At 46.1% G+C, this 25,415-nt stretch overlaps 2 long non-coding RNA genes across 3 annotated transcripts in view; one reads left to right on the forward strand and one right to left on the reverse strand.

The window, feature by feature from the left end:
- Window positions 1–337: 337 nt before the first annotated feature.
- On the forward strand, window positions 338–24,096 carry LOC128329113 (uncharacterized). 2 transcript variants are annotated; one of them, XR_008309519.1, is made up of 3 exons: window positions 338–463; window positions 17,304–17,560; window positions 21,868–24,096. It is a non-coding gene; the product is annotated as an uncharacterized LOC128329113 (long non-coding RNA). The 2 variants fall into 2 exon arrangements; XR_008309518.1 differs by lacking the exon at window positions 338–463 and adding an exon at window positions 13,445–13,835.
- Window positions 6,492–25,415, reverse strand: part of LOC128329114 (uncharacterized) — a 30,292-nt gene continuing 11,368 nt past the window's right edge. The window contains exon 2 of the long non-coding RNA XR_008309520.1: window positions 6,492–7,391. This is a non-coding gene — a long non-coding RNA (uncharacterized LOC128329114). The remainder of the gene's footprint in view (window positions 7,392–25,415) is intronic.

The following is a 25,415-nucleotide window of genomic DNA, read 5'->3' on the forward strand; positions in this document are numbered from 1 at the left end:
AACAATGACTCGACTTCATGAAACCTAGTCCCTGACCTGTGGTTTGAAAGTAGCCCTGACTGGTTCCATTCAGACTCAGGCCGTAACAATGATAGGGCAAGGGGAGACAGTTGTCTGGGGGCCCCACTGCCTGGAGGGGCACCCCAGGGGCACCTCATGTGGCTCCCCATTGCCCCCTGCCCAGCCCCATAGCCTCTCAGCCACTTGCCCTCTTCGCCGTCTCTCCTGCTTGTTCTGCTGGCCCACAATCCAGGCAGCAGACCAGCTGCAAAGAGCTCCTTTTCTCCCGCGTCTCAGCTGATCGGCGGGTGGGTGGGGCTTCCACGGAGGCCTCCGTGTAGGCCGCAGTGAAGCCTGAACTCGAGTAGGGCCCAAGCAAGCCAGGAAGGAGGAGGCAGCCAGAGTGTTCTCTGCAGCAGAAGACCCCTTGCTGCCCTGCTTAACCCAGACCAGCATTTGCCAGGTAGAGTGTGAACTCCTTTTTGTGGTTACCTTTCCTGCCCCCCCCGCCCCATATAGGGATCTGCTTGCCATAGGGCTTGGATATGGGGGGGAGGGAGGGACCGAGAAGTCTCTGAATATTTATTTTGAAACAGCTTGGAAAATTTGCTGACTTAAAAAAAACTATCTAAAAAGTCCTATAAGTGGCTTGTTTCATGGCAGAAAATTGCAAAAACTTCTGGAACAGTATTTTATTAATTTTATTTATTCATTCATTCATTTATAAATGCACTTATGTTCAAGTTGTTTTGTAACCCAGAAGGTCTGAGTGAGAACTGTGAAGCATGTGTGGTGCTTTTATTTTATTTTTCTTGTGTGTGAACTGCTCCCCAATAACTTGCAGGGACTTCAGGGTAAATCTGGCCAACATGTGAATGCAGCACCTCCATTCCAGAGGAGATATGTCTTAAAGGGCTTTAAAAGCCTCCTGTGAAAAACCTCCTGCAATCAAACTTGACTGAATTTGTTCAGAATTCTGAGAAAACAAACGTAGGTTCACCCTGCATGGTTGAAAGTCTCCTTTGCTAATCTGCAGCGAGGGGCCCATTTTAATAATTCATCTTTCTAGTGTGTTCTAGGCATTAAAAATAATACAAATGTATAGTACTCAATGTATATCACTATATATTGTGACGTGTGTGTGTGTATTCAGTGAAATGTATTTGCAGGCAGCATACTTATTTTGGAATATCAGACTTAAATCCTTGGGGGCCTGGGGTGTGCGGAGGCCCTGGACTTTGGTGGGGGGGCATTTTAAAATCTTGTCTCTGGGCCCACTCCAACCTTGCTACGCCCCTGACCACCAGCCTCATTGGTCCCTGCTAACTTGGCAAAGAGACACTTTTTTAAAGTCAAGAGTCATCAGCGTCAAGATGCCTCTAAATAGCAGTTGCAGAGGAGCAACAGCAGGAGAGAGTGCATGCCCTCACCTCTTGCATGTGGGGAAAAGGATTCTGGACTGGATGGGCCTTGGACCTGACCCAGCAGGGCTGTTCGTCATGGATCAAAAACAGCAGTTATGTGCAAAGCTTTTCATATGACAGCTGTAGCTGCTCTCCATTCTGTACATAGAAAGGAACATGGTGAAGCAGTTGATATTTTAATAATTCGAACCAGTGCATGGTGAGATATAGTGCAGTGACATATTAAAACTTACTTATGAGGCTGTATTTACCAGCAGGCAACCAAAAAGATTGTTTCTGGTCTTTCTTCAGTTTTTTGGGGTACACTTTGGATGTCTTGTATTCCAGAATTTGCAAAAACTTTTGTTCAAAGGATATGGTAGTTACAGCTGCAGTTGAATCTCTATGTTGGTTATGAAAGCAAAACAGCAGCATACAAGAGACATATGTATATGGCACATGAAGAAAAGAGCAACAGCAGGGCCCACAAAGGGTCCTCTGAAAGCTCTTTTTAACTCGCAGACAAAGTATTCAGATTGTCATTAAATCATGCAATGAATTAAGTGATAAGAATACATTAAGAGATAGGGGTGGAATATACCCTTGTTTGTGAATGCAGAAAGTATGTTTACATCATCCAAGAACTACTCTGTTCTTTCTTCCCTGCATCCCTCACACAATACCAGTTTCAGGCCCCATCAAAAGAAATATTAAAAACTCAGCAGACATCTTTGTTAAGTCACGGACAGGGGATGGCTGGCTGTAGTTGGCTGTCAGGCGAATCTCCCTGGGATGAATATCAACAGGACACATGGCGGGTGGAAAGTGTTATGAATATTCATAGGAAGGGAAGGTGAAGAATTTATTTATTTATTAAAAGATTTAATATACCGCCCAGTCCATAGACTCAGGGTAGTGTACAAACAAGAACAGCATCTGAAATTTAAAAATAAGTTAATTAAAGGGCAAACACCTTTGGAAAAGAAATGTCTTCTATAAGGTTTTAAAGGCTGAAAAGGAGGAACTTTGGTAAAATATCCTTTTCTTTTACAACTTACTGTATCTTCTGATTATGCAAGTATTACAAAATGAGCCATATTCACTCCTCACTTCTCCCACAGCTGCTCCAACCGTATGTTCTTAAAAGGCAGAGAAAAAAGGAACTCTTTCTCAAAATAAACATTGCCTTACAGAGGGCAGTGGAGTTGGTGGGAGTTGGTTGAGTCATAATAGTGGATACAATAGTAACTGGATGGTTTGGTCCCCTCATGTCCAACACAAAGAAACTGTCCATTGTCCCACCTTCTCCACATGGCTGCCTACCTTTAAAAAAAAAAAAAAAAGGTGCAGGCCAAAATCAAATGCAAGACCAGGCACAAAAGAAATATTGATGTATGATATACATTTAAGGAGTAGTTTGAGCTAACACCAAAGTGGACCTGACATACAAGAAGAGGGATTTCTCACTCAGAAACTGATGTCTTCTCAGTGCATGTACTTCAGGTGTTTTTTGTTTGTGTGTTTGTTTTTTGCTTCTCCTCCTTAGATTCATGTACATGTTTTGCTTGTGGTTCTCCTGCACCAGTTGCAGCTGGTGGTTCCTTAGACTGAGGTGGGGGGCAGGGTGGTGGCACTGGGCAGGGCAGGTGCCACAGGTAGTGCGAGATGCAGCCGATTGTGGGCAGTGCAGGAGGCAAAGCCAATTGTGGGCGAGTGTGGAGGTGGAAGCAGGACTAGGCAGGTGCCTAAGCAAGAACTGGCAAAGTATAGTTTGTAGCTAATGAGTGGGATCAAAATGCAAACACACACATGCTCACACAAATCTCAATTGCTCATCTGCAGAGATACAGATAAATATGGAAAACATCAGTTGTTCTTTAGTGCTTACAGGACAACAGTGGTGTGTAGATTGTATCTAACATGGCTAGGGATGTGCACGAACCTGTTCGGCGTTCCATTCAAGGAAAGCCAAACAGGTTCGGACCACTTATGTTCAAATGCAGGTGCGGAGATGACTTTAAGGCACCGGGAGGATGCTCTTACCTCCCCCGCCGTGTTTCCACCTCCGGCTCTGCTTTAAAAAATGCTGGCATGAAGCGGCTGTATACCCCCAGTCAGTGTAAAACTGGAAGTGTCAGGCGTGTGTGGCAAACGCACAATTTTACACTGTCAGGTTTTACGCTGAGCGGGGCAGCAAGAGGGTATACAGTCGTCCTGTGCCAGCATTTTTTAAAGCTGTGCCAGAGGGGGGGTAACATGGCAGGGGAGGTAAGAGCACCCTCCCTGAACCATAAAGCCACCTCCCCCAGCCTCCCGGGTATCCTCTAAACATGGCAGGATCAAAACACAAGCATTTAGTATTGGATTACTGACTCAACACGATTCCCTTGAGTGGACATTCCTTTTAATCAGAAGGCCAGTGCACCAGACAGAATACATTCAGGCTATTAGACTGAGTACTTTCACCATGGACACAGGCAAAATCACTGGGTGACTCTGGGCCAGTCGTATATCTCTCAGCCTAACCTACCTCACAGGGTTGTTGTGAAGATAAAAATAAGCATGTACACCACTCTGAGCTCCTCGGAGGAAAAGTGGGTTATAAATGTAAAAAAATAATTTTAAAATGGGGATGCGTAGAATTGAGATTATACACGAAAACTTGGGCTGGTGGGTGCCAGTACTGGCAGCCTTATTTATATTGATAGACAGCACTGCCAGAGTCCCTCCAGAGTGGGGTGTTGCTATAATAGTCCCCATTTATAAAAGGGGGACTTGTACCGATCCGTCAAATAATCGTCCCATTAGCCTAATCAGTATTATTGCTAAGCTATATGCCAGACAGCTCTTAGCTATGCTTATTGACTGGGTTGAATCTCACAATCTTCTTGCACCCGAGCAGGCAGGATTTGTTGTTATTATTATTAATTATTATTTTTATTTTTTACATTTATATCCTGCTCTTCCTCCAAGGAGCCCAGAGCGGTGTACTACATACTTAGCTTTATCCTCACAACAACCCTGTGAAGTAGGTTAGGGTGAGAGAGAAGTGACTGGCCCAGAGTCACCCAGCAAGTGTCATGGCTGAATGGGGATTTGAACTCGGGTCTCCCCAGTCCTAGTCCAGCACTCTAACCATGGAGCAAGTGTTTATATTACAACATCTCATAGATAAATATTCGGGAAAACCTGTTTCGGCCTTGTATGTGGCTTTTATAGACCTGAAAGCCACTTTTGACTCAATTTCCAGAGACAGATTGTGGGCTAAATTACAGGAGTTAACTATGGACAAGAGATTGTTACTCTTGATCTACAAGTTACATGAGAACACCCGCCTCAGGGCACACCTGTGCATGCAGGGAAATTCCAACATAAATTCCATACAGCCATACAAATTCCATACAGCCAAAATTCCAACATCTAGAGTGGTGAGACAGGGATGTATCTTGGCCCCTGTCTTGTTTAACATATACATCAATTCTATTGTTTCCACTTTGAATGTCCCCTCGATTCACCCACCCAAATTGGCACATAAGCATGTCGCCATCTTGCTTTATGCGGATGACATGGTTCTCATATCATTAACTTGGCTTAAGATGGGCCCTTTCACTATTGAGTTCTTTCTGTGCCGATGAGTTCATTGAAACAAACTATCAAAAAATGAAAGTTCTAGTCTTTGCTAAGCACCCCAAACTCTACAAATGGAGAATGAATGGCCATTATTTGGAACAACTACAAAACCTTTAAGTATCTTGTTGTGGTCTTTCATCATACGGGCAATCGGCAGGCTCACTTAAAGTACATAGTGCAGAACGCCCAAGCCTCAGCATATACGATCAGATCATTCTATTTTACAAAAGGAGCACTATACATCCCGGCCGCTATTAAATTGTTTACTGCCAGGGTTCATCCTCAATTATTATATGGAGCTCAGCTTGGCCCTTACAATAATTTTGTATCTCTGGAAGCTGTCCAAACAAAATTTATTAGGACTATATTACAGCTTCCTAGATGTGTTCCTAATGTTGTTATCAGGCAGGAGGTGGGCCTTGGCACGATGGAAGCGGAGTACTGGAAGTGCATTTTTGCATTTTGGTTAAAACTGGTCTTTCTTCAACCCGGACTTGCCCATTTGGTATTAACCAACCCTTTTGATTCCACTTGGAAATGCCTTGTCAAAACAAAATCCCAATTTTATGGGTTCTCTCTTGACACCCTTAGTTTGGGGCATGATACTGCAGGGAAAGTTATTAAGCAACATATTTCTGACATTGATTTACAGTCTGAAGTTGTTAAAATTGCAAAAGGCTCATATTTAGGAGATCAGATTTTCAGCAGTAAACCGGCTACTTATTTAATTAACATCACTCTTCCTAAGTTTAGGTGGGCCTTGTCTTTAGCGCGTTTAAATGTGTTACCCTCAGCGGTACTTTTTGGGAAGTTTAGAGGAGTTCCATATCCATTTCGCCTTTGCCCTTGTGGACTGAGTGATATTGAATCTATTGAGCATGTTATCCTATACTGCGCACTTTACAAGGATGATCGTTTAAATCTCATTGCTCCTCTGCTTGAGAGGTTTCCAGGACATTCAGATGAATTTTATTTAGTCTATTTATTAGCAAATTTTAATTATAAGTATACAAATGCAGTGGCCAGATTTTGTCACATTTAATGTAAATTATGATTGGCTATTGCATAATGTAATGTTTTTGGTCAATGACTGATATTAATTGAAATTGATGAATTGATAACTCCTTACATAACTGAACAGTGTTCCCTAAGGGTATAGTTTTATTATAAATTTTATTATTTTATTATTATTTTATTATTTTATTGTAGGTTTTAATTTTTGTAAACCACCTTGGGGTTTTCTTTTAACGAAAGGCGGTATAGAAATGTAAAAATAAATAAATATATATTGAAATATATGTATATATCTGGATTCTTATTTAACGCCTTAATTATGCCAAACACTCCAGTTGTACTGTAAACCAAGAGGGGGCGGGGTGGTGGTGGTCAATGACGTCGCCCACCTTACAACTCTTTGCTTGCTTTTGACTGCTTGATAAAGAATAACTGCAAAAAAAGTTACTATCTATATTGAATTTCTGTTTATTTTCACAGGCTTAGAAACACATCTGAAACATGTGTGAACATGACAGGAGGACATGAATACAACATACTCAAGGGAACATACATCTTATGTGTTTTGTTTGTTCCATGTTTGTTATTACTTTTATTTATTTAAAACATTTATATACCGCCCCAAACGCAAGTCTCTGGGCGGTTTACAACAAAACAATATAAACAGAAAAAAAGATTAACACATTACAACAATTAAAATTTAAGATGTTAAAACTATTAAAAACACAATTAAAACAATATCTAATTAAAAGCTTGGGTGAAGAAATGTGTCTTGACTGCCTTTTAAAAAGTGGTAAGAGATGGGGAAGCTCTTATTTCAGCAGGAAGTATATTCCAAAGCCTCAGGGCAGCAATGGAGAAGGCCCGTCCATGTTTACATGTTACATGTCCATATACTGAAAACTAAGCTCTCATCCAAAAAACATACATTGATAGTGAAATCTGCCAGGGTGATGGCAACTGACACTCTAGCCCATTCCCATCAGAAAACAGCACACATCAGAAAAGCTCCCCTTGGGAGTCAAATATGGGGTGAGTGTGTATAATGGGATCTGACAGGGTGCTGAAAATTGACGCTCTAGTCCATCAGAGAAAAGCTTAAATGTTACATATCCATGTCTTAATCCAATGAATGCTCTGGGATTAAGTTGCAGCAGTATGAAATGTGTGTGTGGCGCGTGGGGGGCGGGGCGGCGGTATTTTCCATTTGTAAAGGTATACGGGTGAAGCTGTGGCAGTTCATCCATGACCACTCTCCTTGTTCCATAACTTTGTCCTTCGTCCTCTTGCAGTTTATTCCTTTCCAATAGCAGAGGTCGGGGGTCAGGCAGATGAAATTCATTTCTGAAACACATGTGAACATGATGGGATGACATGAATACAGCATAATTGAGGTAACATAAATCTTAAGTGTCTTGTTTGCTACATGTCTACATGTCCTGAAAACTGACGCTCTAGTCCCTCAGAAAAACATACCTTGATAGTGAAATCTGACAGTGTGCTGGTAACTGGCACTCGAGACCAGGGATTCTCAACGTTGGGTCCCCAGATGTTATTGGACTTCAACTCCCATGATTCCCAGCCCCAGTGGCCTTTGGTTGGGAATTATGGGAATTGAAGTCCAATAAAATCTAGGGACCCAACATTGAGCATCTCTGATCTAGTCTATCAGAAAAAAGCACCCATCCGAAAAGCTCATAATACAATCTGACAGGATGTTGAAAACTGACACTCAAGGCCATCAGAAAACAGTAACCCTCAAAAAAGCTCTCCATAGTCAAAAGCTCACCTCGGTGAAATATGTGGGAGTAATGCAATACAACAGGGTATTGAAAATTGATACTTTAGTTAATCAGAAAACAGCACCTATCAGAAAAGCTTGCCTTGGTGAAATATGTGAGGGTAATGCAATCTGAGTCAAGCCACCTAATGGTGCAGCAGGGAAATGACTTGACTAGCAAGCCAGAGGTTGCCAATTCAAATCCCAGCTGGTATGTTTCCCAGACTATGGGAAACACTTATATCAGGCAGCAGCAATATAGGAAGATGCTGAAAGGCATCATCTCATTCTGCACGGGAGATGGCAATGGTAAAACCCTCCTGTATTCTACCAAAGACAACCACAGTGCTCTGTGGTTGCCAAGAGTCGACTCCGACTCGGCAGCACATTTTACCTTTAATGCAATCTGACAGGGTGTTGAAAGTCCATCAGAAAACAGCACCCATCAGGAAAGCTCACCCTTAGAGTTGAAAATGTGGGGGTAGTGGAATCTGTTGGGACCCAGCCCAGGACTGGAAGTATAGTCACTGAAAACTGATGGGAGTCCAGTCCAGGACTGGAACTCAGGACCTGCACATTCAAACAGTACTCCCTTTGCTGTCATCCTACATAATGACATCTCCTCGCCTGCTCATAAAGGAACTTGACAGATGCAGCTCTGCATTAGCAAAGTTGCACAATTGATAAAGCTTGCCTACAGACTAAACGTTTTCAGACAATGCCCGTCAGCCAATGTCAAGATTACTAAATGTTTCTGACATTAATAAGCAATCTTCTAATAGCCAACATAAAATAGCCAATATAAATATAATATAAGCCTCTAATAGCAAATATATAATAGCCTCTAATTGACTGATTAAGTGCTCACTCTGGACGCTGGATGGGAGGCAAGAGAGGAGCCGTCCAGGAACCATTGCCAAGACCAGCCAAATGAAATTTCAGTCTCCATTGGACAGGTCACACTCCCCCAAGTTACAGTTCCTCGCCAGGGCGTGGCTGGCTGCCTCTTGATCATGCACACACTGGAGTAAGAGAAAGGTGGAGTTCCTAGGGCCATCAACAGCCCTAGGGATGATTTGTCCAGACAGGCCAAGCTCACCCTGCCTCTCCCTAAGCATCTGCCTACCCTTCTCGCTGCAATGGAAGTAGACTGCTATCTTGTGGTACTTCTCCACAAGAGCAGCCGTGGCGGCAGCAGGCCCTCCATGGGGGAGACCTCCACATTCCCTGGCCCTAGCCTCCTTGATGCCAAGTGCATCCATCACAACCAGGTGCAGAGTGTGTGCCATGCAGTATATGGACACAAAGTGCAGCTGGCGGGCTGTCCTCAGCACACAGGCACCATTGTCGGTGATCATGAAGCCTCAGCAAAGGTTTGGCTACCCAGACAGCCATTCCTCCACGTGGCACCCAATGACTGCCAACAGCTCATCCACCATGTGGTCTGTGTTCAGCAGCTCCACATGCAGCATAGCACAGCTGGGCTTCATTGCATGGGATGTGCTGGCCACACGACCAGCAGCAGATGTCATCCCCTCTCTCTCCTGCCCCCACCAGTGCACAGTGAGGGACAGGAAAGCAGCCTGCACCCCACCACAGCTGGCCCACACATCTGTAGTGAAGTGAAGACTGGTGTTGGGCCCTGCTGACTCCAGCATCCCCAACACAATCTCCCTGCATGCCCAGTACAGGGAGGGCACCACCCACCAACTGGAAGTGGAGTGTGAGGGGATCTGGTATTTGGGGGCAAGCAGCAGAGACAGAGGGAATTTTAAACTCCCTCTTTTTTGCTCCACCTCCCTTGTCACTCTCACTGCCAATGGGGACAGAGCTGCCCTGACAAAACTAAGATTTGAATGAAAACTTGCCAGCCAGGAAAAAGACCACTAGCCAATTGGAAGGCACTTGCAGAAAACCAACCAGGAAGGGAGAAAAACTGTAAACTGATCACTCAAAATGGCAGCACCACGACATTAGAACAGTTGAACTGGTTCAAACTAGCTCGATTTGAATCGGTTGGAACCGAACTGGTTCTGCACACGCCTATCTCCAGGTAGGACTGAGGGAGACTTTTGCCTCAAACCTTGGAGAGTCACTGCCAGTCTGTGTAGACAATACTGAACTAGATGGACCAATGGCCTGACTCAGTATCAGACAGCTTCCGATATTCCTAGGACACTGGACACTTTGCATAGGTCCTTATTCTGTAATATTTCAATTGTTATTATTCCAGAGATTATGATAGCATGCCTTAAGAAATGAAAAACAAACCATACAGAATCTCAGTCCAACCTTACAAAAAGAATTGCAGAAGGGAGAATTCTCTTTTACTAATATTGCAGTGTAAAAGATGCAACGTAAGGCATCTCAGCTAAGGACTATATTAGCACGGGCAGTCTCCAAAGAGCTTATGTTTTGATTAAAGATGGAACAATCAGTATGTGAAGTTCCTTTGGAGTGTTTACAATGTTAAGAAAAAGTGACACCAAAATACCATTGATACCATTGATTTTTTAAAAAAACCCTATCAGCACTGTGTGCAGATTCATAATAATGGGTTGTAGAATTTTATTTTTTCCTCACTTGTGTGCAATGGGAAGGTCATAATGGGGAGGAAAGCTAGATTGGAGGGGGAGGCAGGTCCCAGGATTCATTACTTGTTTTGTGTGAATCACCATGGAGGCTCAACCATCCTCTCAGGGTTGGAGACCAAGAAGAGAGGCCAAGAAGAGAGGCCATTCCTCCCAGCTATAGCTGTTCATGGCAGCATCTCACAAAGGAATGTGTGTGAAGAGTGCCATATTGAGAGAACCAGTGCCCCCACCAAGACCTGAGGAAACAACTCTGCCATCATCCATCGACTCAGAGGAGTCTTCTGGGGACCTACTGGCCATAATGGAGCCTCCCCACCCCAGCACAATCAGAACAAGCACTCGGAAAACTAGGCAAGGCCCCGTTAAGAACCAAAGCTTCCTTATGGAAGGGGCAGAACCAAGTCACCCTATCTATAAAATCCAGCAGTCTGTTGAAACAACATTCTGTCTCTGTCATTGTAACCCAGCTCCTGTATTGCCTATTAGATGTAGTTGAGGTCCTGACTTGTCCTCACTGGAGCAATCCAAGGTTGGTGCATTTCTGATATGGACCTCGGAGAATAATGTGGCTGAGCCTGGAGCAGGATACTCAGGAAGGAGCTACCTCGGGAGCATCTTCTCTCCCACATTGGGAAACTCCTTCCTGTTCATTTTTGTCCCAGACTGGGGTTGCACAGCCTGGCCCGGATGAACCTCAAACCATCTAACCCGATGACAACTGGTTTAACTTTTGGGGCCTGCCTCACCTGGGCCTCAGGAGCCATCTTTGAGCACCTCTGGGGGAAAAGAGCCCAAAATGCACTCAGCATAGAACAGTCAGGTGAACTCCCTCCACCCACCCAGGTTTGGCCCACCGCAGAGCTCCAGGTATGCTATGAATGCTCCTATGTGGCCAGCCATCATGGGCATCTTGGGGGAGATCCCTTTCAAAAAGATCAGGAATGCAGCACCACAGCCCAGAAGTGCTTGCCCCACAATCAAAACAAGCAAAGCTTTCCATGTTTTCCTCACAGAATGCAAAAAGAAAAATAGCACTTAAGACTCACTTTATCATCAAAGCTCCCTCTGTAACTGGGAGAGTCACTGTGGCATGTTGGCCAAGAGTCTGCATTTCCCATTTGGAAGCCCCTGCTTTAGATCTTGCCTATCCAAACATTTTGTGTTCCTGCCACAAACTCACAAGGAGAGCTTAGGCAAACCCCAGTGCCTCAGTCATGCCATCTGTGATATGGTGCCCAATGAGGCTCACCTATCCTACAGGGCTGTTGTATGAGTTGCAACAAGACACAATGGTCAGGATTCTCCATTGCCTCTCAACAATTTCCCAGGGACCCAGTATTCTCTTCACCTTCATTCTTTTCCTCTTCTCGCTCTTCCTTCTGGGCACTTTTACATCCAGTTCCTTAAATATTTCCCAAGCTTTTTTAGTTTCCTCCCAATAGACCTAGAGTCCTACCTTCACTAGGTTATGCAATGTTCAGTCAGCAACTCACAGCACAGGCCCAGCTCAGGGAAGGCTGCTAGGCCAAGTGGAAATCAGGCCTAAGAAGAGAACAGGAAGGAATACAGTTTGGACAAGGACCAGAGAACTCCTGCAGAAAGGAATAACAGGAAAAGACAAAGGCCCCAGGAGATAAGCCAGCAGAGCCTGGATGCTGGATGGACAGAGACTCAAACATTAGAAAACACAGTTAAACATGCTATTGTACCAACAGCCATTCTGAGCCTCAGCAGGGCTTAAATAGAGGCCTGTAGGCCTCCACCCTGGAGCTGGTTTCTTCAGCCCTTATTGGGTGCAGCTGGTTCAGGCTCTACTGTTGCTCTTGAGAAGACCCCTTCCTCACCAGTAGGTCTCTCCTGAGGGAGATCCTATGCTGCCAGTTGAGTGCTTATTTTCCATTGCTGCAGATCAGCCTGGGTCTGGTGGCATTGTTGCTCTTGGGGCTCAAGTTGAGATGATGGCACCTCTCTGTTGGCCATGCCAGGATGTGCCCTTGCCCCCTGAGCGGGGGTGAGGTGGGGTCTGTCAGGGGACTCACAGAATGTGGGGAGATCCCAGAAGGCTGATGGTTTGGATTCCTGCATGACATGACCCAAGGATATTTCATCTGAAGCCCTGTTGGGGATTGTGTAGGGGTTCTCCACAACTGAGGGCCCCTCATGTCGGTGTCCTTATCCAAGGATGCTTCAGGGTGTAAGTTAGGGCAGTTACTGACACCCAGCCCAATTCCAGCTCTTTGGGTGAATATTTGCTCCCTTCCCCTGAAGGAAGAAAATCCCCATCTCCTTTGCCCCCCCCCCACCACTTTCATCCATATGAAACATGGAAAGGACTTGAGCTATTGATGTGATCTTTCCTATGCACCTTCCTTTCCCACTGAGTGGTCCTCACCAGCTCTTCTTACTTTAACGCCCCACCCCCCACCCCGCTTAACAAAACATCCCTTGCTTTCTTTCCCCATCTCCTGTAGAAATAAGCATCTAGTCAGTTGAGCACATATGCTTAAGGCCCATTCACATGTTATGTTCAACACTCATACGATGAGTGTACAGTGTACACAGGTACAGATCTTACATAGGACAGTCATTCACATATTATGCTGAGTGCAAGTACAGAAACACACTTCCTATCTGTACCATAATAGGGAACAGATTTGAAAGGAATAATAATAACAACAACAACTTTATTTGTTAGCTGCCCCATAACAAATTGTTCTCTGGCTTATATCCTGGCCTATATCCAGGTTCACTTTTGAAATGAACACAGGCACAGTCATTCACACAAACAGGTGAACAGCATAATATCTGAACTGGGGTTTAGAGACAGTAATGCTGTGGTGAAGTATTAGTGGTCAGACACGTGAAACATCTTGCGTGATCTGTGTCACGTGGAAATGTCATGTGTGTTTCATTAGATACAAGTCAAGCCTCTCTTTTGAATTCAATAAAATATATGTTTATTTCTATTTTAAACCTGTGGGTTTTCAGTTCTTTTGAAAAGCGGTCTATAACTGTGCCTCACTGATTTTTTTTTTTAAACCCTGTTTGCTCTCTGTGACATCGCTCTCTGTGACATCGCTCTCTGTGACATTACCAACTGCCCTCTCAACTGACTCAACTGCTCAGAAGTTTCTGGTGGGAGCAAAAGGGGTTGATTTCTGCCATTCCTGGAGCCGTTTCTATCCCTGAATGAGAGAGAGGAACTGGGAGAGGAGCTGCTTCCTTCTCGTCTCTGTTTTCCTCTGCCGGGGTTAGCAGAAAGGTTGATCTCCAGATGATGCAGTTAAAGGCTTCAAGGACACCAGCAGGCCTTTCTCTCCTGGGCGCCTTCAGCATCGAGCCAGCTGCAGGATAAAGATCATGATGGAAGGCAAAGGGGCTTCTCTTCTGTGCTGTGAACCATTTCATCAAGTGGTGAGGAGTTTCAAGGGCAGCCCTGCCTTCCCTCTGTTCCCTTTGGAGGAGATGTAGAGGGTTTCTATAGAATTTCCTTTATCTGTCTGTTAGCTAGACCTTGGTTCACTGGGCCAAAAGAGACAATTTTAAAAGTAGACTCTTCCTTTGAGCAGGGGGAGAGCAGTTGTCCCTCTTCAGCACTGCACAGCGCCCTTTCCAGGGCCTCCCTTGTGTCTTTTCCCCTTCGGAACAGGGAACCATTGTGGTATGTGTGTGTGTGGGGGGTCCTCCTCTTGTGCAACACAGTTTTGGAGACAGCCCTGCTCCCTGGCCCGAGAGGGACCTTTGGAAGAAGTCATGGTTCTTTGAGTCTGAGCAGGCAGAGAGCCCAGGTCCCTGTTCAGAGCAGCAGAGAGCCCCTCCCAGTGGCTGTAGCCTCCCTTGTGCTGCTGCTGCTGCTGCTTAGAGAGCACATCCCTTCAGGACAGGGAACCATCTTCAGGCCCTCTTGTGGCCCCCAGTTTGGGAATCGCCAATGTGCATATGCTTGTGAGTCCTTTTGAACAAAACATATACTAGGTAGTATATATACCGTGTATAAGAGTCTATTCACACACACAACTTTCATGAAACATATACGATGAAACACACCATTACTGAAGAAAATGTCTGTGTTCTAGACCCCAAAAAGTGTGGCTGAAGGTCAAATAAGCCCTTAGTCCTTGTACATGCAGATATATAAAATCCTTCCAGATCTTACTAGTTCTTGTTCAGGTTGTTGCTCCTTATCCAAATATTACTCAAAGTTCTTCCAGATCTTTTTTCTTGCAAGTTCTTGTTCTAGTAGTAGCTCCTTGTACAAATGTTGCTCTTTCTAGTTGTTGCTCCTTGTCCAAATATTACCCAACAAGTATCCTAGGTAATTTTTACCTGTTTCTTCCTGCTTGAGCAGGACTTCATCAGGAGAAGTGAGCAAAATACACAATAACACATGTATCATTTTAACAAAAAAGTACCTTCAACAAATTATGTTAATTCAAAGGGTTAGAAATTTTTAGTTATTACTCACATTTATTTCTTCCAAAGTGACTCTGCACTTACCAGTGGTTTCTAAATTAGAAATCCTACTGGATACCAAGTTGTACTGGCTTCAGATGAAACAGATAATGCTTCATATATCCTACAGCGTATGCCAGATGTTTTCACTCCCCTTTGATCACAAGGGATGTGCTTCATTATCCAATCTCATGTCTAAATGACCAATTATATTTAAATGTGTGTGTGAAGAAACAGCAATGCTAAACTTCAAAAGAAGCCGTGGACCTTTTATCCTATTATAGAAAATAAGAGGGAGGATCCCAATCTGGTCTATTGTCAAAAGCTTCTTGGATGACCAAACGTGCCTCCTCTAGAGGTATATTGGTATATAATGAATTCACATCCAGGGTAACCAAAACAGAGTTCTTAGGAACTAACATCCCTTCTGCCTTAATAATAAAGTCCTGAGTGTCCTTAATGTACGTTTGCACTTGAAGAACTGAAGATTTCAAACATTGTTCTATGTAAGATGATATCAGTTCAAAAACAGAATTGGAGCCAGATACTATGGGTCGGCCTGGTGGATGAAATAAGTTCTTATGTATCTTGGGGAGGGTATAAAAAATCAGAACCCTAGGGTATTTATTGACCAAAAAATCAGCTAACCTGTCAGAGATTACACCCATCATTAAAGCTTCATTTACCACAATTTTAATGAGTTTCTGAACTTTCAAAGTGGGATCGTGATCAATGGGGACATATGTAGTCCGATCAGTCAGCTGAGTATTAATTTCTAGATCATACTTTTCCCGATCCTGAATAACCAAAGCCCCACCTTTGTCTGCAGATTTTATGACTATACTACCATCATTAGACAGATCCTGAAAATAGTATATATACTACCTAGTATATGTTTTGTTCCTTTGGTCTGTGTATCCTCTATTCTGTCATCCTGTGAGTCCTTTTGAGAAAAGGAAACATCTTCGGGCCTTCTTGTGTCACACAGCTTAGGTTCCATCCCTGTTAACTGAGCAAAAGACTTTTTAAAGTGTTGTCTCGCTTACATTTCTGGGTGAGGGGCAGGGAGCAACTGGCCCCCAATCAACTCAGCATTGCATCCTTCTGAGGCGATTGCTGGTGTCTCTCTTGAGCTGCTGCTTAGATGGTGAGCCCCTCTGGGACAGGGAACTCTCTTCTCATTCCTTTTGCAATGTTAACTCTTTTTAGTTAAAAATGGCATATCAACATTTGTAATAATTGTGGATCGTGAGTGTGACTGGAACGAGTGATGAGATCACATGGTCCCTCATCCCTGCTTATGTGCCAGGCTGAGAGGGAGGAGTCTGGTTTTGTTCAGACACACCTCTGCACGTCATCCAGACCTGGGAACTGTGGGTTAAGTTGAGTGCTCAAACATCTGGATGTATCTGATTTTTCTTTATGTCAAAAGAAAAAGAGATACCAAAGCAGGACCATGAAAGATTTGGGGACATAAGTGGTCTTGTCTTCTGTCTACCCAGAGGAAGGTCAATCAAGAGAGGTCTGGATTCTTGAACTATGGCCCAGGCTACCTGCATGGAGGACTCCTGGAGGGGGTGCACTTCATGAAGACTGGGGGAAATGGGCTTGGCAAGGGCATTGGTTGATGCATCAGAAGTGGAGATAACCCTGGGGGAAAGTGGCTGTGCCATCTTAGAATTCACAAAATCAAGGGGAGGAGACACTTCAAGGAACCAGACGTGCACCTTGGATTTCAGGCAAGCTGACTTGAATAAACTCAGAGGAGTGCCAGATAGGATTCCAAAACTAGACATCCTAAAGGAGAACCTTGACATAGACTCTGAGGGGTTCGCTGATGAGGAGAACCCCGATGCAATCCCCAAAAGGCCTTTGGATAAGACACCCTTGAATCACATCATGAAGGAACCCAAGCCATCAACCTCCTGGGATCTCCCCACATCTCTGCACCTTGTGACAGACCTGCCCCTCCCCCCTGGAGGGTTCAGCTTGTGGGGCAAGGACAGATCCCCATATGGCCAGCAGAGAGGCACCACCATCCCTGTCAGATCCCCAAGAGTGACAACACTACTGGGCCCAAGCCAATCTGCAACAACAGAGAATAAGCGCTCAACTGAGAGCTCAGGAGAGACTTACTTGTGAGGAAGGGATCTCCTCCAGAGGAACATTAGAGCCTGAACCAGCTGCACCCAATAAGGGCTGAAGAGACCAGCTCCAGGGTGGAGACCTACAGGCCCCTATTTAAGCCCTGCTGAATCACAATATGGCCCTTGGTACAATGGCATGTTTAGCTGTTTTCTAATGCCCATGTCTCTGTCCAGCATCCAGGCTTTGCTGGCTTATCTCCTGGGGCCTTTGTACCCTCCTCTTATTCTTTTCTGCAGGAGTTCTCTGCTCCTTGTCCAAACTGTATTCCTGTTCTCTTCTTAGGCCTGATCTCCACTTGGCCTAGCAGCCTTCCCTGAGCTGGGCCTGTGCTGTGAGTTGCTGACTGAACATTGCATAACCTAGTGAAGGCAGGACACTGGGACTGTTGGGAGGAAACTAAAGAGGCTTTGGAAATACTTAAGGAACAAGAAGTAAAAGTGCTGAGGAGGAAGAGTGGCAATCGGAAAAGAATGAAGGCAAGGAAAGCAATGGCGAATCCTGAGAGTGGCGTCTTCTAATTCATACTACAGTCCTATAAGGTAGGTGAGTCTTGTTTGCTCCGTGTCACAGATGGGATGACTGAGACATTGGGGTTTGCCTGAGGTCTTCTGAGGCAAGATCCAAAGCAGAGACTTCCAGATGGGTCATACAGACTCCTGGTCAGCATGCCATAGTGACTCTCCTAGTTACAGAGAGGGCTTTGTTAAGAAGGTGGGTCTCTCTTGCGGAAAGTAGGTGCTCTTTGTCTCTCTGAAATCGGTGGGGCAAACCTGGAAAACTGCTGTGTTGTTTGGGTTGTGGGGCAAGCACTGCTGGGCTCTGGTACTGCATTCCTGATCTCTTCCAAGGAATCTCTCCAAAGATTGGGGGAAAGGATGCTTACCTTCTCCCCATGGCTCTGTTCTATGCTGAGAGCATTTGGGGCTCTTTCCCCCAGTGAGTGCTCAAAGATGGCCCCTAAGGCTCAGGGGAGGTAGGCCCAAAAGTTAAGCCAGCTGTCACCAGGGTAGGTGGTGTGGGGCTCATCTGAGCCAGGCTGTGCAGTCCCAGTCTGGGACCAAAATGAGCAGGAAGGAGTCACCCAGTGTGGGGAAGAGATGCTCTGGAGGCCCATGGGAGTTGCAGGGAGGGAAGGAGAATCGTGTGGAGTGTCTCTTGTTTCAATCTGCAAATCAGCCCTGTAGGGTAGGCAAGTCCCTCTGGCAGATGGGAAGCCTGAGGCCCTGGGGTTTTCCTGACAGAGGCAGGATCCAGTGGGGGCTGTCAGACTGCTAGTGCAGCCTCTTGGCCTTGTGCTACTCCAGTCACCAAGTTATGAAGAGGGCTTTGGTGAGAAGAAATGGGATTTTTTTTTTTTTAGCCTCTCTCTTAATCTCTCTCTGCAATCAATGTAAAATACATTTTAAAAATCTTGCACAAAGTTTATTGAAATGCAGCAAACTGGGTGGCAGCTAGCGGGAGGCCCTGGGACTGGATTTGGGTGAAGTGCTACAGAAGTCAAGTGTGTGCAGAGGTGTATCTAGGGAAAATAGCACCTAGGGCAAGCACTGAAATTGCGCCCCTGTCCAAACAGGAATGATGGGACTTGTAGTCAACAATATCTGGAAATCCCTGTTAAAAGGAACACTGTACCATCTAGACATGGTTGTTGATCAAAACCTGAAAACATGAGCCATCTCTGTAAAAGACTTCGAACTCAGGAGTTATGTGAGGATTCCAAGTGTCATTTTCTCGGTCTCATCGCATTCTTTTTAAAAAAACATGACTTTGTCCGAGAGGATCACCTGCCCAAATAGCCACTAGCAAAATAGGGGAAGAAGGTGGTGGTCGGGGGTGGGGGGGAGTCTATAAACCAGTGAATGATTCCTGCCATCCTTTGTCTTGTGATGACTGTTGGCTCATGATGGGGTATATGTGCATTCACCACACTAGTGCTTACTTTGACACCAGGAGGGAGGAGAATACATTAGTTTGCCACACTAGACAGAGGAATTTGCAACAAGAGCAGACAGTCAAGTTCTGCCAGGGCCAAAACCAGCCCCTGCCAGACTAAGAAATCATTGTAATTTGCCCCTTCCTGTCACAAGCAGTGTGCTGTTCTTTTATTACTGACTCTAACTTTCAGATATCCCAGTCATGGATGGAAAATTCAGGGTCAATTTACAAGAGATACATTTTCTACATGGAAGTTTCTTCTGTGCAGGTGTTGTGCAGAAACCCATGTGTAGCAAGGTTGGAATGGGCCAAGATGAGATTTTAAAATGGGCCCCCAGTCCCTCAAAGTCCAGGGCCTCCACACACCCCAGGCCCCCAAGGATTGAAGTCTGATATTTCAAAATAAGTATGCTGCCTGGAAATACATTTCACTGAATACACACATGCACACTTCACACTATATAGTGATATACATTGAGTACTATATATTTGTGCTACTTTTAATGCCTAGAACACACTAGCTATGCTAATTATTAAAATTGGCCCCTCGATGCAGATTAGCAAAGGAGACTTTCAACCATGCAGGGTGAGCCTATGTTTGTTTTCTCAGAATTCTGAACAAATTCAGTAAAGTTTGATTCCAGGAGCTTTTTTCACATGAGCCTTTTAAAGCCCTTTAACACACATCTCCTCTGGAATGGAGGTGCTACATTCACATGTTGGCCAGATTTACCCTGAAGTCCCTGCAAGCTATTGGAGAGCAGTTCACACACAAGAAAAATGAAATGAAATGAAATAAAATAAAAGCACAACACATGCTTCACAGTTCTCACGCAGACCTTCTGGGTTACAAAACAACTTGAACATAAGTGCATTTATGAATGAATGAATGAATATTTGTTCCAGAAGTTTTTGTAATTTTCTGCCATGAAACAAGCCACTTATAGGCCCTTTTAGATAGTTTTTTCTTTTAAAGCCAGCAAAATTTTCAATCTGTTTTAAATTAAATATTCAGAGACTTCTCAGTCTTCCTCCTGCCCCCATATCAAAGCCCTATGGCAAGCAGATCCCTATATACCTGGGGTGGGGGTAACCACAAAAAGGAATTCACAGTCTACCTGGCAAAAGTTGTGTTGGATGCTCTGGGCAGAGGGTCTGCTGCAGGGAACTCTGCCTACCTCCTTCCTGGCTTGCTTGGGGCCTGCCCAGTTCAGGCTCCAGGGAGGCCTCTCTGGAAGCCCCGCCCACCCACCGATCAGCTGAGAGGCAGGCAGAGAAGAGCTCTGCAGTTTGCAGGCCTCTCAGATCCTAGGCCTCGGGGATCCTAGGCCGGAGCCGCAGGCAAGGCAAGCAGGATGGCAAGTGGCTGAGGGGCCCTGGGGCTGGGCAGGTGGGCAATGGGGTGGGGGTGGCAGGAACTGGCGTTGCGCCCCCTCCTCAGTGGCACCTGCCCCCCCCCGTTCCACCTATCTGTGGAGGGGGTTGCAGGAAGGCCTGATCACTGCAGCTGTGTGGAACACAATGGCCAGATCGCAATGTTCAGTAACCGTGAACGGACCCCGTGAGCAAGTGGGGCTGGTCAGTAAGAGCAGGGGGGCTATTCCCCCAAGAACCCCAGGAGGACAGGGGCAGAGGGGAGCATCTCCAGTCGGTGTCCTGGGAGCAGAAAAGGAAGGACTTGCCTAACTGCTGTACCAAGGTAGAAGGACTCAGTATTACTTACAGCCTGGCTTTGTGTTTTCATTCTTGAATTCCTGTATGTCTCCTTGGTTCCCTTTGCCTGCTTCCCAATTTGTGTGCCAAGGTCGGCTTGGGGTGAATATTCCCTAAAATATTCTGTTTTCTCAGTATATTCTCGGGGGGGGGGTAGAGAATATGAAATGGGAAATTCTGAGTAATTCCTACTGAGCATTAAAATATTTGGAAAATATTCTCCAAATAATTCTCCCTGCAGCCTCATTGGCAAATGAAAGATTAACTTTTAACCTGCTAAGAAATGCAGTTATGGTTAACTACCCAGCAGTTATTGCCCATTATTGCCATGATTCTTGTTCTCTCACATATTTAATTTATAAAATTCACTGTAAAACTGACTCCTGAATCAGCTGTGCCTGATTCATTAAGATTGAAAACCTTTTTTTGTTTGTTTTTTAAAATTAATCTCAGCCTGTTCAGAATCGTCATGGCATGAATGTTTGCATTGAGGAACAGGAGCAGCCCATCAAGACACACACTTATGTCCTCTTTTCTGCAAACTGGCCTTGGAAAAGCAGAATTAAACACAAGATTGTGAAATGTAAAACTCCACATTTGATGTGCTGATTGTGTTGTGTCTGTTTACCCCAAGACAGCTGGAGTATGACTCAGGGAGGCCTGAGTTCAAATCCCCCACTCAGCCATGAAAGCCACTGTGTGTGACTGTGGGCCCACATGCTTGTCTCTCAGCCTAACCTACCTCTCTGGTGGTTGTGAGGATAAAAATGATCATGTAAAAATATGACGATGGCTATTCATATACTGCTTTTCAACAGAAGTTCCCAAAGCAATTTACATAGAGAAATAAAAAATAAAGATGGATCCCTGTCCCCAGAGGGCTCACAATTGAAAAAGAAACAGAAGATGCCAGCAACAGCCACTGGAGGGATGCTGTGCTGGGTTTGGATAGGGCCTGCCACTCTCACCCTGCTAAATATAAGAGAACCAGAACTTTAAAGGGTGTCTCTTTGCTCCGTTAGCAGGGGTAGCTGCTAATTGAATTAAGTGAGCTAACTGCTAACTAATTTTATTTTCTTAAAGCTACTTGCTTTCATAAAACTCCCCTGCCTTGTCTAGCACTCATCTGTGTATAATATGGAGATTGTAGCAAATCCTAAGAGATTAGCAAAGCATACAAAACCTTTCTTTATTTCAGTGTTGAACCTCTTGAATGTGTCTTCGCAGAAGATGGAGAGGTAAGTCTGACTCCTGCCACATCCAGAGGCCGGACTCTCGGAGCTACACAGGAAAAGGCAGCATTCCACAGATATCAAAGGTGTTGAAAAAGGAGCATATTTCCCCTCTGTTGCTGCTGAGGGCAGCACTGAAGGGCTGCCAATACGAGGACGCAGTTTTTGGCTAGGCAGTAGGAATGCTTTCCCAAATGGGAGAAGGGTAGTCAAGGTCACCTCAGGGAGTCCTGGGCTCCCCTTTGCTGATGGTTTTCAGACAGAAGCCAGATAACGATGATCTCCACGGAACCTTCCCGCTCTAAAATGCCATGATTCTGCTGTGATCCTCACATTGAGCGTGCAAGGGATCTGCAAGTGCCCCCCTGACACCCAGACTGCTTCTATTTGCCCCTCAAGCTGACTGCAGTTATGAGGAAGCAAATTTAGGCTAAGCATGGAGAATAATTTCCCACGGGAGAGATGTCTTGCAGAGGCACACAGCCCTAGGCACACACAACCACCCCAAGTACAGATATACGTAGTATAGAGCCACATGCACACACACACGCACACACACACACACACCTGTGAACACTTGGTTGTGCCAATAATTAGTAAAGAGGGACCAGTGAGGAATGGATTGTTTTTCTGGTTGGCTCCCTTCCCTTGTCCTTCAGTTAGCTGGGAATGATGGAAGTGAGAGTCCAACATCCGGCACCAACTTTGAGAATCTGTTGGCTTCCCAGAGGCATCCATTGAGCCACTATGGGGAAACAGCATGCTGGATTAGATAGGCCTTGGGCCTGATCCAGCAGGGCTGTTAGGTTCTTAACAGTCAGGTATGATGGGAGTTGTAGTCCAACCTCTATTTCCAGTCATTCTCTTTAGCCTGACCTACTTTACAGGTCTATTGTGAGGATAAAGGAATTGTATACTCAGATGTCCGGGCAGGAAGGGCAGATATAAATTCCAGAAGCCCGGGTTTCTTCAAATTGGGTCCCCAGACGTTTTGGGACTAGAATTCCCATTGTCCTCGGCTACAAAGCCTTGCAGGGGTATTGCATGTCCTGTTGATAAAAGGGGAATCATGGCATGTTTGGATTGGAAGCGTCCTTGTAAGAGCCCAGAAAAGTCAGATGTGCTGAGACTTCCCAGTGATTACTGCTGGGCAATCACTGTGTTGGTTTGCATGGGTTTATGCTAATATATATCCTTTCATATACAAATGAAGCTTCCTCCCAGATGTTGCTTTTTGCCCTGAAGCGATACAATTCAAATGTTAGTAGTCACTGAGTTAGTCTTTGGGTGAGAATGTCCTCAAGCCAGATTCATTCTTTTAACAATTCTAATCTGCTGTACAGGAAGAAGATATGTGTGGGGGGGTCATCTTGGAGAAGATGGTTTTCCAGGAGACCCTGGCAATGGATTTGGGAATGTCCTCCAGAGGTCTTCATTGTAGGCATGTCAGGGGAACAGAGAGGCAAGGCCGAAGTGATTGGCCACATCCTAGTTCCAAGAAAAGGGAGCAGAGACTGGGAAGCTGGGATTGCAGCTCTGAGGAGTTGTGTGCAGGGCTGGAGCAGGAGGAGAGCTGGGCCACGCCTGGATGGATGGGGAACTTGGGAGGAAAGTGTAGGAGTGGAGGTGGGGAATCCTACTGGATTCCATGGCGCATTGGTGCTCAGCTTATATTGATGAATAACAAATATTTTAAAGTTGATGTTTATGCTTTATTTAAAAATGATTTCTATATTTTATATTGAAAGCACTCTTGGTTAAAAACCAACAAACTGCAGGGTTGTGTACAGCCCATCAGATCCCTCTGCTAACTTGCTTTCTCCCACAATGAGCTCAAGAGTACTTTCCAAAGAGATCTGTTTCCAGAGAGCTCACGTTTGCATGTTGCTACTGCTTCCTTGCTGTAGCTGCCTTTTAAAAATGGGGCTGGGAAGGGATAGCTATTCACAGCAATTAGCCAAGAAGATAAGGATGGCCCACCTGAAGCTCAGCAGCTACTGTTGGACTAGAAGAGCATCATCCCCAGCTGCTCTGTGGAGCTCCCATCACCATCATCAAAAAACGGCGGCCGCGCGTTCCAGGAGGACCGGCCGCGCGTTCCAGGAGGACCGGCCGCGCGTTCCAGGAGGACCGGCCGCGCGTTCCAGGAGGACCGGCCGCGCGTTCCAGGAGGACCGGCCGCGCGTTCCAGGAGGACCGGCCGCGCGTTCCAGGAGGACCGGCCGCGCGTTCCAGGAGGACCGGCCGCGCGTTCCAGGAGGACCGGCCGCGCGTTCCAGGAGGACCGGCCGCGCGTTCCAGGAGGACCGGCCGCGCGTTCCAGGAGGACCGGCCGCGCGTTCCAGGAGGACCGGCCGCGCGTTCCAGGAGGACCGGCCGCGCGTTCCAGGAGGACCGGCCGCGCGTTCCAGGAGGACCGGCCGCGCGTTCCAGGAGGACCGGCCGCGCGTTCCAGGAGGACCGGCCGCGCGTTCCAGGAGGACCGGCCGCGCGTTCCAGGAGGACCGGCCGCGCGTTCCAGGAGGACCGGCCGCGCGTTCCAGGAGGACCGGCCGCGCGTTCCAGGAGGACCGGCCGCGCGTTCCAGGAGGACCGGCCGCGCGTTCCAGGAGGACCGGCCGCGCGTTCCAGGAGGACCGGCCGCGCGTTCCAGGAGGACCGGCCGCGCGTTCCAGGAGGACCGGCCGCGCGTTCCAGGAGGACCGGCCGCGCGTTCCAGGAGGACCGGCCGCGCGTTCCAGGAGGACCGGCCGCGCGTTCCAGGAGGACCGGCCGCGCGTTCCAGGAGGACCGGCCGCGCGTTCCAGGAGGACCGGCCGCGCGTTCCAGGAGGACCGGCCGCGCGTTCCAGGAGGACCGGCCGCGCGTTCCAGGAGGACCGGCCGCGCGTTCCAGGAGGACCGGCCGCGCGTTCCGGCGTATTTAGGGTATGGCAAGGCATGGCACGTTCCCCCCCACCCCCCGAGCTGTGTATTTTCTCCCAAGTAGAATTGCATCAGATCACTAATCCTGCAAGCATTCATGTCACTAAACATCCTTAACCACAAATGTTGTGGTCAGTTAATTTCTGATTCTGAAACCATTGCAAGACTGTCTTTTGTAAATTAATAAATACAGTGTAGTGAGGAGAGGCAGGCAAACTGGGATCTAATGGGAGATTTCTAAGGGAGTTGCTATTGATGAGCAGGCCTTTCTGGCCCCCACAGTTCAACCATGTTGGTTTGTGGTGGTTTTTTGTAACATTTCTATCCTGCTCATATTGGAACTTGGAATAAACTGATTCAGAAATACCAAAGAAAGGGCTTCTCCCATGCAAGCCTTCATTAATTTGTGGAACTCACTGCTACAAGGTCTGGCTTTCAGAGCTTGGAAGAAATGTATTATTTATGAGCATTAAAAAATATTGAAATATATTAAAGATATATTAAGGGGTGTGCAATGCAGAAACAGGTGTGGAGGTGCCGGATCTCAGGAAGTCTAGTGCACTGGAAATAAATTATTGTGCAACAAGGGG

The sequence above is a fragment of the Hemicordylus capensis genome, chromosome 6 (genome assembly GCF_027244095.1).
Source record: "Hemicordylus capensis ecotype Gifberg chromosome 6, rHemCap1.1.pri, whole genome shotgun sequence".
Taxonomy (NCBI): Eukaryota; Metazoa; Chordata; class Lepidosauria; order Squamata; family Cordylidae; genus Hemicordylus; species Hemicordylus capensis.